This window comes from Oncorhynchus masou, chromosome 24 (assembly GCF_036934945.1).
Source record: "Oncorhynchus masou masou isolate Uvic2021 chromosome 24, UVic_Omas_1.1, whole genome shotgun sequence".
Taxonomy (NCBI): domain Eukaryota; kingdom Metazoa; phylum Chordata; class Actinopteri; order Salmoniformes; family Salmonidae; genus Oncorhynchus; species Oncorhynchus masou.
Genome location: NC_088235.1, coordinates 37116551 through 37130452, shown reverse-complemented (window position 1 = coordinate 37130452; position 13902 = coordinate 37116551).

Sequence of the window (13902 nt, the reverse complement as noted above, 5' to 3'; positions counted from 1 at the left end):
TTTATCGCCCTCCAGGTTCCCTCGGAGAGTTCATCAATGAGCTTGATGCCTTGATAAGCTCCTTTCCTGAGGACGGCTCACCTCTCACAGTCCTGGGCGACTTTAACCTCCCCACGTCTACCTTTGACTCATTCCTCTCTGCCTCCTTCTTTCCACTCCTCTCCTCTTTTGACCTCACCCTCTCACCTTCCCCCCTACTCACAAGGCAGGCAATACGCTCGACCTCATCTTTACTAGATGCTGTTCTTCCACTAACCTCATTGCAACTCCCCTCCAAGTCTCCGACCACTACCTTGTATCCTTTTCCCTCTCGCTCTCATCCAACACTTCCCACACTGCCCCTACTCGGATGGTATCGCGCCGTCCCAACCTTCGCTCTCTCTCCCCCGCTACTCTCTCCTCTTCCATCCTATCATCTCTTCCCTCTGCTCATACCTTCTCCAACCTATCTCCTGATTCTGCCTCCTCAACCCTCCTCTCTTCCCTTTCTGCATCCTTTGACTCTCTATGTCCCCTATCCTCCAGGCCGGCTCGGTCCTCCCCTCCCGCTCCGTGGCTCGACGACTCATTGCGAGCTCACAGAACAGTGCTCCGGGCAGCCGAGCGGAAATGGAGGAAAACTCGCCTCCCTGCGGACCTGGCATCCTTTCACTCCCTCCTCTCTACATTTTCCTCCTCTGTCTCTGCTGCTAAAGCCACTTTCTACCACTCTAAATTCCAAGCATCTGCCTCTAACCCTAGGAAGCTCTTTGCCACCTTCTCCTCCCTCCTGAATCCTCCTCCCCCTCCCCCCTCCTCCCTCTCTGCAGATGACTTCGTCAACCATTTTGAAAAGAAGGTCGACGACATCCGATCCTCGTTTGCTAAGTCAAACGACACCGCTGGTTCTGCTCACACTGCCCTACCCTGTGCTCTGACCTCTTTCTCCCTCTCTCTCCAGATGAAATCTCGCTTCTTGTGACGGCCGGCCGCCCAACAACCTGCCCGCTTGACCCTATCCCCTCCTCTCTTCTCCAGACCATTTCCGGAGACCTTCTCCCTTACCTCACCTCGCTCATCAACTCATCACTGACCGCTGGCTACGTCCCTTCCGTCTTCAAGAGAGCGAGAGTTGCACCCCTTCTGAAAAAACCTACACTCGATCCCTCCGATGTCAACAACTACAGACCAGTATCCCTTCTTTCTTTTCTCTCCAAAACTCTTGAACGTGCCGTCCTTGGCCAGCTCTCCCGCTATCTCTCTCAGAATGACCTTCTTGATCCAAATCAGTCAGGTTTCAAGACTAGTCATTCAACTGAGACTGCTCTTCTCTGTATCACGGAGGCGCTCCGCACTGCTAAAGCTAACTCTCTCTCCTCTGCTCTCATCCTTCTAGACCTATCGGCTGCCTTCGATACTGTGAACCATCAGATCCTCCTCTCCACCCTCTCCGAGTTGGGCATCTCCGGCGCGGCCCACACTTGGATTGCGTCCTACCTGACAGGTCGCTCCTACCAGGTGGCGTGGCAAGAATCTGTCTCCTCGCCACGCGCTCTCACCACTGGGGTCCCCCAGGGCTCTGTTCTAGGCCCTCTCCTATTCTCGCTATACACCAAGTCACTTGGCTCTGTCATAACCTCACATGGTCTCTCCTATCATTGCTATGCAGACGACACACAATTAATCTTCTCCTTTCCCCCTTCTGATGACCAGGTGGCGAATCGCATCTCTGCATGTCTGGCAGACATATCAGTGTGGATGACGGATCACCACCTCAAGCTGAACCTCGACAAGACGGAGCTGCTCCTCCTCCCGGGGAAGGACTGCCCGTTCCATGATCTCGCCATCACGGTTGACAACTCCATTGTGTCCTCCTCCCAGAGCGCTAAGAACCTTGGCGTGATCCTGGACAACACCCTGTCGTTCTCAACTAACATCAAGGTGGTGGCCCGTTCCTGTAGGTTCATGCTCTACAACATCCGCAGAGTACGACCCTGCCTCACACAGGAAGCGGCACCGGTCCTAATCCAGGCACTTGTCATCTCCCGTCTGGATTACTGCAACTCGCTGTTGGCTGGGCTCCCTGCCTGTGCCATTAAACCCCTACAACTCATCCAGAACTCCGCAGCCCGTCTGGTGTTCAACCTTCCCAAGTTCTCTCACGTCACCCCGCTCCTCCGCTCTCTCCACTGGCTTCCAGTTGAAGCTCGCATCCGCTACAAGACCATGGTGCTTGCCTACGGAGCTGTGAGGGGAACGGCACCGCAGTACCTCCAGGCTCTGATCAGGACCTACACCCAAACAAGGGCACTGCGTTCATCCACCTCTGGCCTGCTCGCCTCCCTACCACTGAGGAAGTACAGTTCCCGCTCAGCCCAGTCAAAACTGTTCGCTGCTCTGGCCCCCCAATGGTGGAACAAACTCCCTCACGACGCCAGGACAGCGGAGTCAATCACCACCTTCTGGAGACACCTGAAACCCCACCTCTTCAAGGAATACCTAGGATAGGATAAAGTGGTCCTTCTCATCCCCCCCCTTAAATGATTTAGATGCACTATTGTAAAGTGGCTGTTCCACTGGATGTCAGAAGGTGAATTCACCAATTTGTAAGTCGCTCTGGATAAGAGCGTCTGCTAAATGACTTAAATGTAATGTAAATGCAAGCAGTTCACTTTCATAGCCACATACTAAACAGCTTGTATGTTCCTTCTCGCATCTACACGCTCTCCTCCTCACCCTTTCCCTTCATTGTGAACTTCAATGTTCACCAGTCAACATAGCTAATATAACTAACGCGTTAGTAAACCCGCTACAATCATGCAGTACAGTGTAGTAAGCAGTTTAGCATTTACACCGACGGCCCCGGTGGCAAAAACATTTGTGAAACCAAAAGCTTACCTTGACTTGGAAGAGTTCCAGTGTTGGATAGTCATATCCAACTAGCTAACATAGCATCCCTCTGTTTGAGCCAAGTATTTGAGTCGAAAAAACTATATACCTGCATTTGCTAGCTAAGTAAGTGAAAGTGAGAAGGGAAAAAAACGAAATATAGCTCTCTCTCTCCCTCTCTCTTGTTCCTCCTTCACTTTAGAATAAATTAATTTGTTCAAAACTTTTCAGCTATGATCTTTTTCTCTCTTTAAGTCAACTACTCACCACATTTTATGCAGTGCTAGCTAGCAGTAGCTTATGCTTTCAGTACTAGATTCCTTTTCTGATCCTTTGATTGGGTGGTCAACATGTCAGTTCATGCATGCTGCAAGAACTTTGATAGGTTGGAGGATACCCACCAGAAGTTGTCATAATCACTTTGTAAGTCTATGAAAGCTGGTGAGAACCATGAACCTCCTAGGTTTTGTATTGAAGTTAATGTACTCAGAGGAGGACGGAAGCTAGCTGTCCTCCAACAACACAATAGTGGTACCCTACAGAGTGCTGTTGAGGCTACAGTGGACCTTCATTGCAAAACAATGTAAATTAGCAAATTACACTGAACAAAATATAAATGCAACATGTAAAGTGTTGGTACCATGTTTCATGAGCTGAAATAAAAAATCCCAGAAACGTTCCATATGCTAATGTGGATCCGAATAAACCGAAAGGTTGCTAGTTCGAATTCCTGAGCCGACTAGGTGAAAAATATGTCTATGCCCTTGAGCAAGGCACTCAACCATAATTGTGCCAGGGTTGCTTGCTGTTGATAATGCCAGGCCTTGGCCGTGACCCCACTCGGATGGAGTCTCAGGGAAAAGTGTGCATAAACAAAATCTGTATTAATACACACTTGTACGTGTGAAATAGGAAAAATATAAGCACACACCAAATAATAATAATAATTATTATGGACTGTACTTGCCTTTTGTGATGTGCTCAATATGTCAATGTAAGTAGTTAGTTCTGCACAACACCAGTAGGTTCTATGAGGAAATATTTGCATGATTACTCCCACCTTCCATCTGTGTTCTCAGAGTGGGATCTTGTCCAGTACAATTATGTTCAGTCCATATGACTGTTATACAAACTGAAGTGATGACTGAATTTTTTTTCACATCCTGTGGATCTAAAATAAAGAAATTGCATATAGACATGTCTTATACATCTTGAACAGATTCTAAGGACATTATTGCAACTAGGAAATACTTTAATGGGGGAACAGCTCTGTATCATGAATCCCAGTCAGATATAAGAAACCTGATGGTTCAATCCCTTCCAGGTAAATTACTGTATGGAAAGCGGGTATGTCAAGAAAGACACGGTAAAGCTTTTTGAATGAAATCCTCTCTGATGTTTGTTTTGAGAAACAGACCACAACACTTTTGCTCTACGGTTGCTCCAAAGGGGAACATTTTTAGGTGCTTATATCCACTAAAGCATGCACTTTGAAGTCTTGACATTATCATTGAAGAGTATGGTGTTGACTTTTTAAAGTGGGTTTACATGTCGAATCCTGACATTCTTTTGAAGTCACACCAATAAGGAATATATTCACAGCAGTGACTCTTCAAAGATATGAAAGATTGGTTTTGAGACCTTTATTATCTTTGTCAGACAGTACTCCATGAAATTCCAATCTAAAGTGTGTCTTTGGCTTTTTCTAGGTATGATATTTTGTGCCATTACCACATTTGTGGATGACTCGTTATCTCGTTGTTTGTAGTATTTCATAGATATGGACAGATTCTCGCAGAATCACTCAGGTGTTTCTGTTTTTTATTTGCAAATATAAAACCTACCAGGGTGTAAATTTATTTGTCACTCTTCACTCTTCATAGACAACAGGTGTTGACTAACCGTGAAATGCTTTTTACGAGTCCTTTTTCAACAATGCAGAGTTAAAGATAATAAATACAATTGAAAAAAATAGAAATAGTGACAGTGAATAACAAACAAAAATAAGTAGTAAAATAAGATGGCCATATATAGAGAGTAGAAAATAACATGCTATATACAGGGAGTACCAGTACCGAGTTGATATGCAGGGGTATGAGGTAATTGAGGTAGCTATGTACTGAACATGTAGGTAAGGGTAAAATAAGTATTGGCAGCGTGTGTTTGGGTGTCAGTGTAAGTATGTGTGACTGTGTGGGTAGAGTCCAGTGTGTGTGTGTCCATAGCCAGTGCAAGAGAGTTAGTTAAAGGGTCAATGCAGGTAGTCCGGGAAGCCAGTTGATTAGCTATTTAGCAGTCTTGTTTAGGAATTTAAAACCCACCAGGGTGTAATAAATTGCAGTCTGTTCCACATGCCTTGTGTTGTCCAAAGGAATGAGGTATTGTGGAAATGTTCACATTTACTGAAGATTCACCACATACAGTGTATGCAGGCCTTTTAACGACTATAAAAGTACTGCTCTGCTTTAAACAAACAGCTGTAGAGGCTTCTGGAAAATAGTGACACATTTGTCCCAATTATGTTTTTCACAAGATTTGGTGAAAATATCATTATCCTTAATTAACTTACAGGTGTATGAAAAGTTGTTTATACCCCTGACAACGTCTGGTCTGGTGTCCTGTCCTCCCCATAGCCTCTGGATCAGGCTTAGATCAGACGATGACCTGGTGAGTCTGGGACTGGGTCATTGCTAATTATAAGCTTGTTATACTTAGAGGCATTGTCCCCTTTGTGAGAAGAGAAGCAAGCGTCCCTATAGGGCTGGTAACAACTGTTACCACTGTTTCATTGTACTGGTACAAGTGCAATCTATTCCCAACACTCCCTGACATAAGCTATGTCTGGATGTTCATATACTGTAAGCATGCTCTGATGAATGTGGAACATTTGAGTGTGAAAAAAAATCTGATCCACTGCAATGGGTATTTCTCACCTCACTACCTCTAAGCTGCACATGCAGAAGGAGAAAAAATATGTTCTATATGAAGGTTTAAGTGTGGCTCTGCAACATCAGATTTGTACATTTGTACAAAGCATTGGCTTGGGTACCACTTTAACCAGTTACAAAGATACTTTCACTGTATTGTAGGCCTAATACATCATTGCATAAACTAGCTAAGTGTGTGCATCATTTCATTAACAATCTCTACACAGTAAACCAATTCAAAGTTGTTTATGTATCTGTAGCTGTGCTGTGACAACCCTCTACAGTATAGACAGAGGTCATGGGGTTAGATGGTAGGCCTAATGGAGTTCTCCTCATAATGGCTCCCATATTGATAAACTAATGTACATTATATAATGAGCTACTCCTAAGAGGTCGTTAGGATTCTCAATGCACACTAGCAAGATTGATTGTATATTTCAATTGAGTACATGGGTTATACATTTCAAATTAGTGATTTACCGGCATTCTAATTTTGCTGTTTGTAGTTGATCTTAATCATCTTCCTGGGGACAGTTCAAAAAAATAAAAAATAAATAAATAAAAACTTTTTAACCTTTATTTAACCAGGAAGGGCTCATTGAGATTAAAATCTATTTTTCAAGAGCGCCCTGGCCAAGATAGGCAGCACCAAGTCATTACAAAAACATTAGACAGACAACATGAAAAACTACAAGTAATCTAGTAAAAACCATTGAATTCACAAGAGTATAAAACAGCAAATTAAAAACATTGACAGGTCAGGGAATCAGCCTCAAAATCCTTCATCAGTGATTTAAAAACACCAATCGGGACAAGTTTTTCCAGTTTAAAAGTATTTTGTAAGGTGTTCCAAGACGATGGCGCAGAGTACATAAAAGCCCTTTTACCAAATTCAGTTCGGACATTTGGAACAGTTAGCAGGATAAAGTCCAGCAAACGAAGAGCGTACCCACCACACTTCTGAACAATAAAAATGCACAAATAAAAAGGTGGTAAACCCAAAATGGCTTTGTAAATAAAAGTATACCAGTGACTGAGCCTACGAGTGACTAGAAAAAGGCCAGCCAACCCTGGTATACAAAGTACAGTGGTGCGTAAGGGTTTTGCAGTTTAAAATACATCTCAAAGTGCCATAGTAAAAAGTATCAATTGATCTCAATCACTGAGCAGAAGCATTCATATATAAAATATCCCCATAGTCTATGGAAAAACAGGCCTTATTCCTTATTCCTAAAATAAAATCCCAATTTCAGCTTCAAGTTTTTTGTAAGTTGTTGAATATGCAATTTAAAAGAGAGGCCGTCATCAATTAAAATTCCAAGATATATATATGAGGTTACAACCTCAATCTCCTTGCCCTGACAGGTAGTAATAAGACCAGAACAGATATAGCCCTTGTTCAGAGGTCTATTTCTTGCATTAGAAAACACAATTAGTTTACTGGGGCGGGGGAGTGGTCAAAAAAAGGGGAGGGTTGTCGAACTTGATTTATTTATTTTTGCTTTGGGGCAGTTGTGTTTCTTTTTATTGGGCACCGTGGAGGGTAGTGCGTTTTTTCCCAGGTTAACAGTCGCTCATTTGCAGGGTTTACTCTACATAATCTATATAATTTCTTACATCCTAGCTTACATCCTAGCCAAATTTCCTCATCTGCTTGCATGCACCTCCCCGATAGTACCCTCCCTGCCTAGTCAACGCCATTTTACCCGCTGTTGTTGTGCTAGCTGATTAGCTGTTGTTGTCTCACCTACTGTTTTAGCTAGCTCTCCCAATTCAACACCTGTGATTACTGTATGCCTCGCTGTATGTCTCTCTCATATGTCAATATGCCTTGTATACTGTTGTTCAGGTTAGTTATCATTGTTTTAGTTTACAATGGAGCCCCTAGTTCCACTCTTCATACCCCTGATACCCCCTTCGTCCCACCTCCCACACATGCGGTGACCTCACCCATTACAACCAGCATGTCCAGAGATACAACCTCTCTCATCATCACCCAGTGCCTGGGCTTACCTCCGCTGTACCTGCACCCCACCATACCCCTGTCTGCGCATTATGCCCTGAATATATTCTTCCATGCCCAGAAATCTGCTCCTTTTATTCTTTGTCCCCAACGCTCTAGGCGACCAGTTTTGACAGCCTTTAGCCGCACCCTCATACTACTCCTCCTCTGTTCCGCGGGTGATGTGGAGGTAAACCCAGGTCCTGCATGTCCCCAGGCACCCTCATTTGTTGACTTCTGTGATTGAAAAAGCCTTGGTTTCATGCATGTCAACATCAGAAGCCTCTTCCCTAAGTTTGTTTTACTCACTGCTTTAGCACACTCTGCTAACCCTGATGTCCTTGCCGTGTCTGAATCCTGGCTCAGGAAGGCCACCAAAAATTCGGAGATTTCCATACCCAACTATAACATTTTCCGTCAAGATAGAACTGCCAAAGGGGGAGGAGTTGCAGTCTACTGCAGAGATAGCCTGCAAAGTAATGTCATACTTTCCAGGTCCATACCCAAACAGTTCGAACTACTAATCTTCAAAAATTACTCTCTCCAGAAATAAGTCTCTCACTGTTGCTGCCTGCTACCGACCCCCCTCAGCTCCCAGCTGTGCCCTGGACACTTTTTGTGAATTGATCGCCCCCCATCTAGCTTCAGAGTTTGTTCTGTTAGGTGACCTAAACTGGGATATGCCTAACACCCCGGCAGTCCTACAATCTAAGCTAGATGCCCTCAATCTCACACAAATCATCAAGGAACCCACCAGGTACAACCCTAAATCTGTAAACAAGGGCACCCTCATAGACATCATCCTTACCAACTGGCCCTTCAAATACACCTCCACCGTCTTCAACCAGGAACCAGCGATCACTGCCTCATTGCCTGTATCCGCTACGGAGCCGCAGTCAAACGACCACCCCTCATCACTGTCAAACGCTCCCTAAAACACTTCTGTGAGCAGGCCTTTCTAATCGACCTAGCCCGGGTATCCTGGAAGGACATTGACCTCATCCCGTCAGTTGAGGATGCCTGGTCATTCTTTAAAAGTAACTTCCTCACCATTTTAGATAAGCATGCTCCGTTGAAAAAATGCAGAACTAAGAACAGATATAGCCCTTGGTTCACTCCAGACCTGACTGCCCTCGACCAGCACAAAAACATCCTGTGGCGGACTGCAATAGCATCGGATAGTCCCCACGATATGCAACTGTTCAAGGAAGTCAGGAACCAATACACGCAGTCAGTCAGGAAAGCTGAGGCCAGCTTCTTCAGGCAGATATTTTCATCCTGTAGCTCCAACTCCAAACAGTTCTGGGACACTGTGAAGTCCATGGAGAACAAGAGCACCTCCTCCCAGCTGCCCACTGCACTGAGGCTAGCCTTTACCCAAATCCAGATAGCAGATGTTCTGGAAGAGCTGCAAAACCTGGACCCGTACAAATCAGCTGGGCTTGACAATCTGGACCCTCTATTTCTGAAACTATCCGCCGCCATTGTCGCAACCCCTATTACCAGCCTGTTCAACCTCTCTTTTATATCGTTCCCCAAGGATTGGAAATCTGCCGCAGTCATCCCCCTCTTCAAAGGGGGAGACACCCTGGACCCAAACTGTTACAGACCTATATCCATCCTGCCCTGCCTATCTAAGGTCTTCGAAAGCCAAGTCAACAAACAGGTCACTGACCATCTCAAATCCCACGTACCTTCTCCGCTGTGCAATCTGGTTTCCGAGCCGGTCACGGGTGCACCTCAGCCACGCTCAAGGTACTAAACGATATCATAACGGCCATCGATAAAAGACAGTACTGTGCAGCCGTCTTCATCGACCTTGCCAAGGCTTTCGACTCTGTCAATCACCATATTCTTATCGGCAGACTCAGTAGCCTCGGTTTTTCTGATGACTGCCTTGCCTGGTTCACCAACTACTTTGCAGACAGAGTTCAGTTTGTCAAATTGGAGGGCATGCTGTCCGGTCCTCTGGCAGTCTCTATGGGGGTGCTACAGGGTTCAATTCTCGGGCCGACTCTTTTCTCTGTATATATCAATGATGTTGCTCTTGCTGCGGGCGATTCCCTGATCCACCTCTACGCAGACGACACCATTCTATATACTTCCAGCCCGTCCTTGGACACTGTGCTATCTAACCTCCAAACGAGCTTCAATGCCATACAGCACTACTTCCGTGGCCTCCAACTACTCTTAAACGCTAGTAAAACCAAATGCATGCTTTTCAACCGTTCGCTGCCTGCACCCGCACGCCTGACTAGTATCACCACCCTGGATGGTTCCGACCTTGAATATGTGGACATCTATAAGTACCTAGGTGTCTGGCTAGACTGTAATCTCTCCTTCCAGACTCATATCAAACATCTCCAATCGAAAATCAAATCTAGAGTCGGCTTTATATTCCGCAACAAAGCCTCCTTCACTCACACCGCCAAACTTACCCTAGTAAAACTGACTATCCTACCGATCCTCGACTTCGGCGACGTCAACTACAAAATAGCTTCCAACACTCTACTCAGCAAACTGGATGCAGTTTATCACAGTGCCATCCGTTTTGTCACTGTTAAGGGAATTTTTATCAATGATGACTAATTATGTATACATTTCAATCAGGACTGACCAAATGCTATTATTAACTGTACATATATGAATTTTCTTTCTTGCTCCCATTCCCAATTGTATATAATATAGTCAGGAGTTTAGAACAGTGACTTGGTACAAATGAATGAACTATCTCCAGATGGCAGTGACGGACTATCTCTAGACTGTCTAGAATGCTATCTACACTGATTGACCTTGGCTACAGGCGAGGAGGGAAGGCTCGAGAACTATAGGGCCTCTCTACCGGTGTCATGAAGAGATAGAACATTTAGAAAACGCTGACGTCATTTTCAGTTTATAACCTGTGGAAAAATGTGTATATACGCAGTACTCTCTTGAATTAAACGCTGTTACCTGACTTTTAAGACCGGGGCTCTGTCCATTCTTATAAAAATATTGGGTCTTACAAACCCTTCGAATGCATTGACAGAGTATTTAATTATGATTGGGAAATAATACAGAGGAATTTAGAATTCCTTCAACAGTTACTAAAGCACCTTATACCACCCACCACTGCGACCTGTATTCTCTAGTCGGCTGGCCCTCGCTACATATTCGTCGCCAGACCCACTGGTTCCAGGTCATCTACAAGTCCATGCTAGGTAAAGCTCCGACCTTATCTCAGTTCACTGGTCACGATGGCAACACCCACCCATAGCACGTGCTCCAGCAGGTGTATCTCACTGATCATCCCTAAAGCCAACACCTCATTTGGCCGCCTTTCGTTCCAGTTCTCTGCTGCCTGTGACTGGAACGAATTGCAAACATCGCTGAAGTTGGAGACTTATCTCCCTCACCAACTTCAAACATCTGCTATCTGAGCAGCTAACCGATTGCTGCAGCTGTACATAGTCTATCGGTAAATACCCCACCCAATTTTACCTACCTCATCCCCATACTGTTTATATTTATTTACTTTTCTGCTCTTTTGCACACCAATATCTCTACCTGTACATGACCATTTGAGCATATATCACTCCAGTGTTAATCTGCAAAATTGTAATTATTTGCCTACCTCCTCATGCCTTTTGCACACAATGTATATAGACTCTCTTTTTTTTCTACTGTGTTATTGACTTGTTTATTGTTTACTCCATGTGTAACTCTGTGTTGTCTGTTCACACTGCTATGCTTTATCTTGGCCAGGTCACAGTTGCAAATGAGAACTTGTTCTCAACTAGCCTACCTGGTTAAATAAAGGTGAAATAAAATAAAATAGTAAGTATCTATCCTGCCCTCTGTCCACCATTCTTAGTGACAGTAGTAGTAGGAGGATCATTTGTCCAGATCTGCAATAGGCTAACTATCAATCATACCACACATACAAGCATTCAAAGCTGCATCAATGTTCAATATGAATCCACAAGAACAAATAGGAATAGTTTGATAGGTAGCGGGGAGGCCAGGTGCATCATTGTGCATGAAAGAACAGTCAAGACATGAGACATTCAGCAACATTATCAGTGCTAAAAAATTCATGCACCTTTGTCTAAACCTTTCACCTATTACACTCATTGTTCCTGTTCCCAAGAAAGCTAAGGTAACTGAGCGAAACGACTACCGCCCTGTAGCACTCACTTCCGTCATCATGAAGTGCTTTGAGAGACTAGTCAAGGACCATATCACCTCCACCCTACCTGACACCCAAGACCCACTCCAATTTGCTTACCGCCCAAATAGGTCCACAGACGATGCAATCTCAACCACACTGCACACTGCCCTAGCCCATCTGGAGAAGAGGAATACCTATGTGAGAATGCTGTTCATCGACTACAGCTCGGCATTTAACACCATAGTACCTTCCAAGCTCGTCATCAAGCTAGAGACCCTGGGTCTCGACCCCGCCCTGTGCAACTGGGTACTGGACTTCCTGACGGGCCGCCCCCAGGTGGTGAGGGTAGGCAACAACACCTCCACCCCACTGATCCTCAACACTGGGGCCCCACAAGGGTGCGTTCTGAGCCCTCTCCTGCACTCCCTGTTCACCACGACTGCGTGGCCACGCACGCCTCCAACTCAATCATCAAGTTTGCGGATGACACAACAGTGGTAGGCTTGATTACCAACAATGACGAGACGGCCTAGAGGGAGGAGGTGAGGGCCCTCGGAGTGTGGTGTCAGGAAAATAACCTCACACTCAACGTCAACAAAACTAAGGAGATGATTGTGGACTTCAGGAAACAGCAGATGGAACACCCCCCCCCATCCACATCAATGGAACAGTAGTGGAGAGGGTAGTAAGTTTTAAGTTCCTCGGCATACACATCACAGACAAACTGAATTGGTCCACCCACACAGACAGCATCGTGAAGAAGGCGCAGCAGCGCCTCTTCAACCTCAGGAGGCTGAAGAAATTTGGCTTGTCACCAAAAGCACTCACAAACTTCTACAGATGCACAATCGAGAGCATCCTGGCGGGCTGTATCACCACCTGGTACGGCAACTGCTCCGCCCACAACCGTAAGGCTCTCCAGAGGGTAGTGAGGTCTGCACAACGCATCACCGGGGGCAAACTACCTGCCCTCCAGGACACCTACACCACCCGATGTTACAGGAAGGCCATAAAGATCATCAAGGACAACAACCACCCGAGCCACTGCCTGTTCACCCCACTATCATCCAGAAGGCGAGGTCAGTACAGGTGCATCAAAGCTGGGACCGAGAGACTGAAAAACAGCTTTTATCTCAAGGCCATCAGACTGTTAAACAGCCACCACTAACATTGAGTGGCTGCTGCCAACACACTGACTCAACTCCAGCCACTTTAATAATGGGAATTGATGGGAAATTATGTAAAATATATCACTAGCACTTTAAACAATGCTACCTAATATAATGTTTACATAACCTACATTATTCATCTCATATGTATACGTATATACTGTACTCTATATCACCTACTGCATCTTTATGTAATACATGTATCACTAGCCACTTTTACTATGCCACTTTGTTTACATACTCATCTCGTATGTATATACTGTACTCGATACCATCTACTGTATCTTGCCTATGCCGCTCTGTACCATCACTCATTCATATATCTTTATGTACATATTCTTTATCCCCCTACACTTGTGTGTATAAGACAGTAGTTTTGGAATTGTTAGTTAGATAACTTGTTGGTTATTACTGCATTGTCGGAACTAGAAGCACAAGCATTTCGCTACACTCGCATTAACATCTGCTAACCATGTGTATGTGACAAATACAATTTGATTTGATTTGAATAATCTCATCATGTACGCTATACCCGCACTGTATCTATCCGCGATTGACTAGAGCGCATGTGCAAATACCAGAGTGGGCACATTCACTATACCTAAGCAACATTATCAGTACCTGGGAATTTAGCAGCAAAAGTCATTTTTATGCGCACTACGTATTTACACACAGACTCGATTTGACGGAAACTGTGCATATTGTTTTTATACAGATTTTAGAATGTTGGCATGAAAATATTTTGCCAGTTGGATGGAAACCTTGCTATAGACATTGTTAAGATGC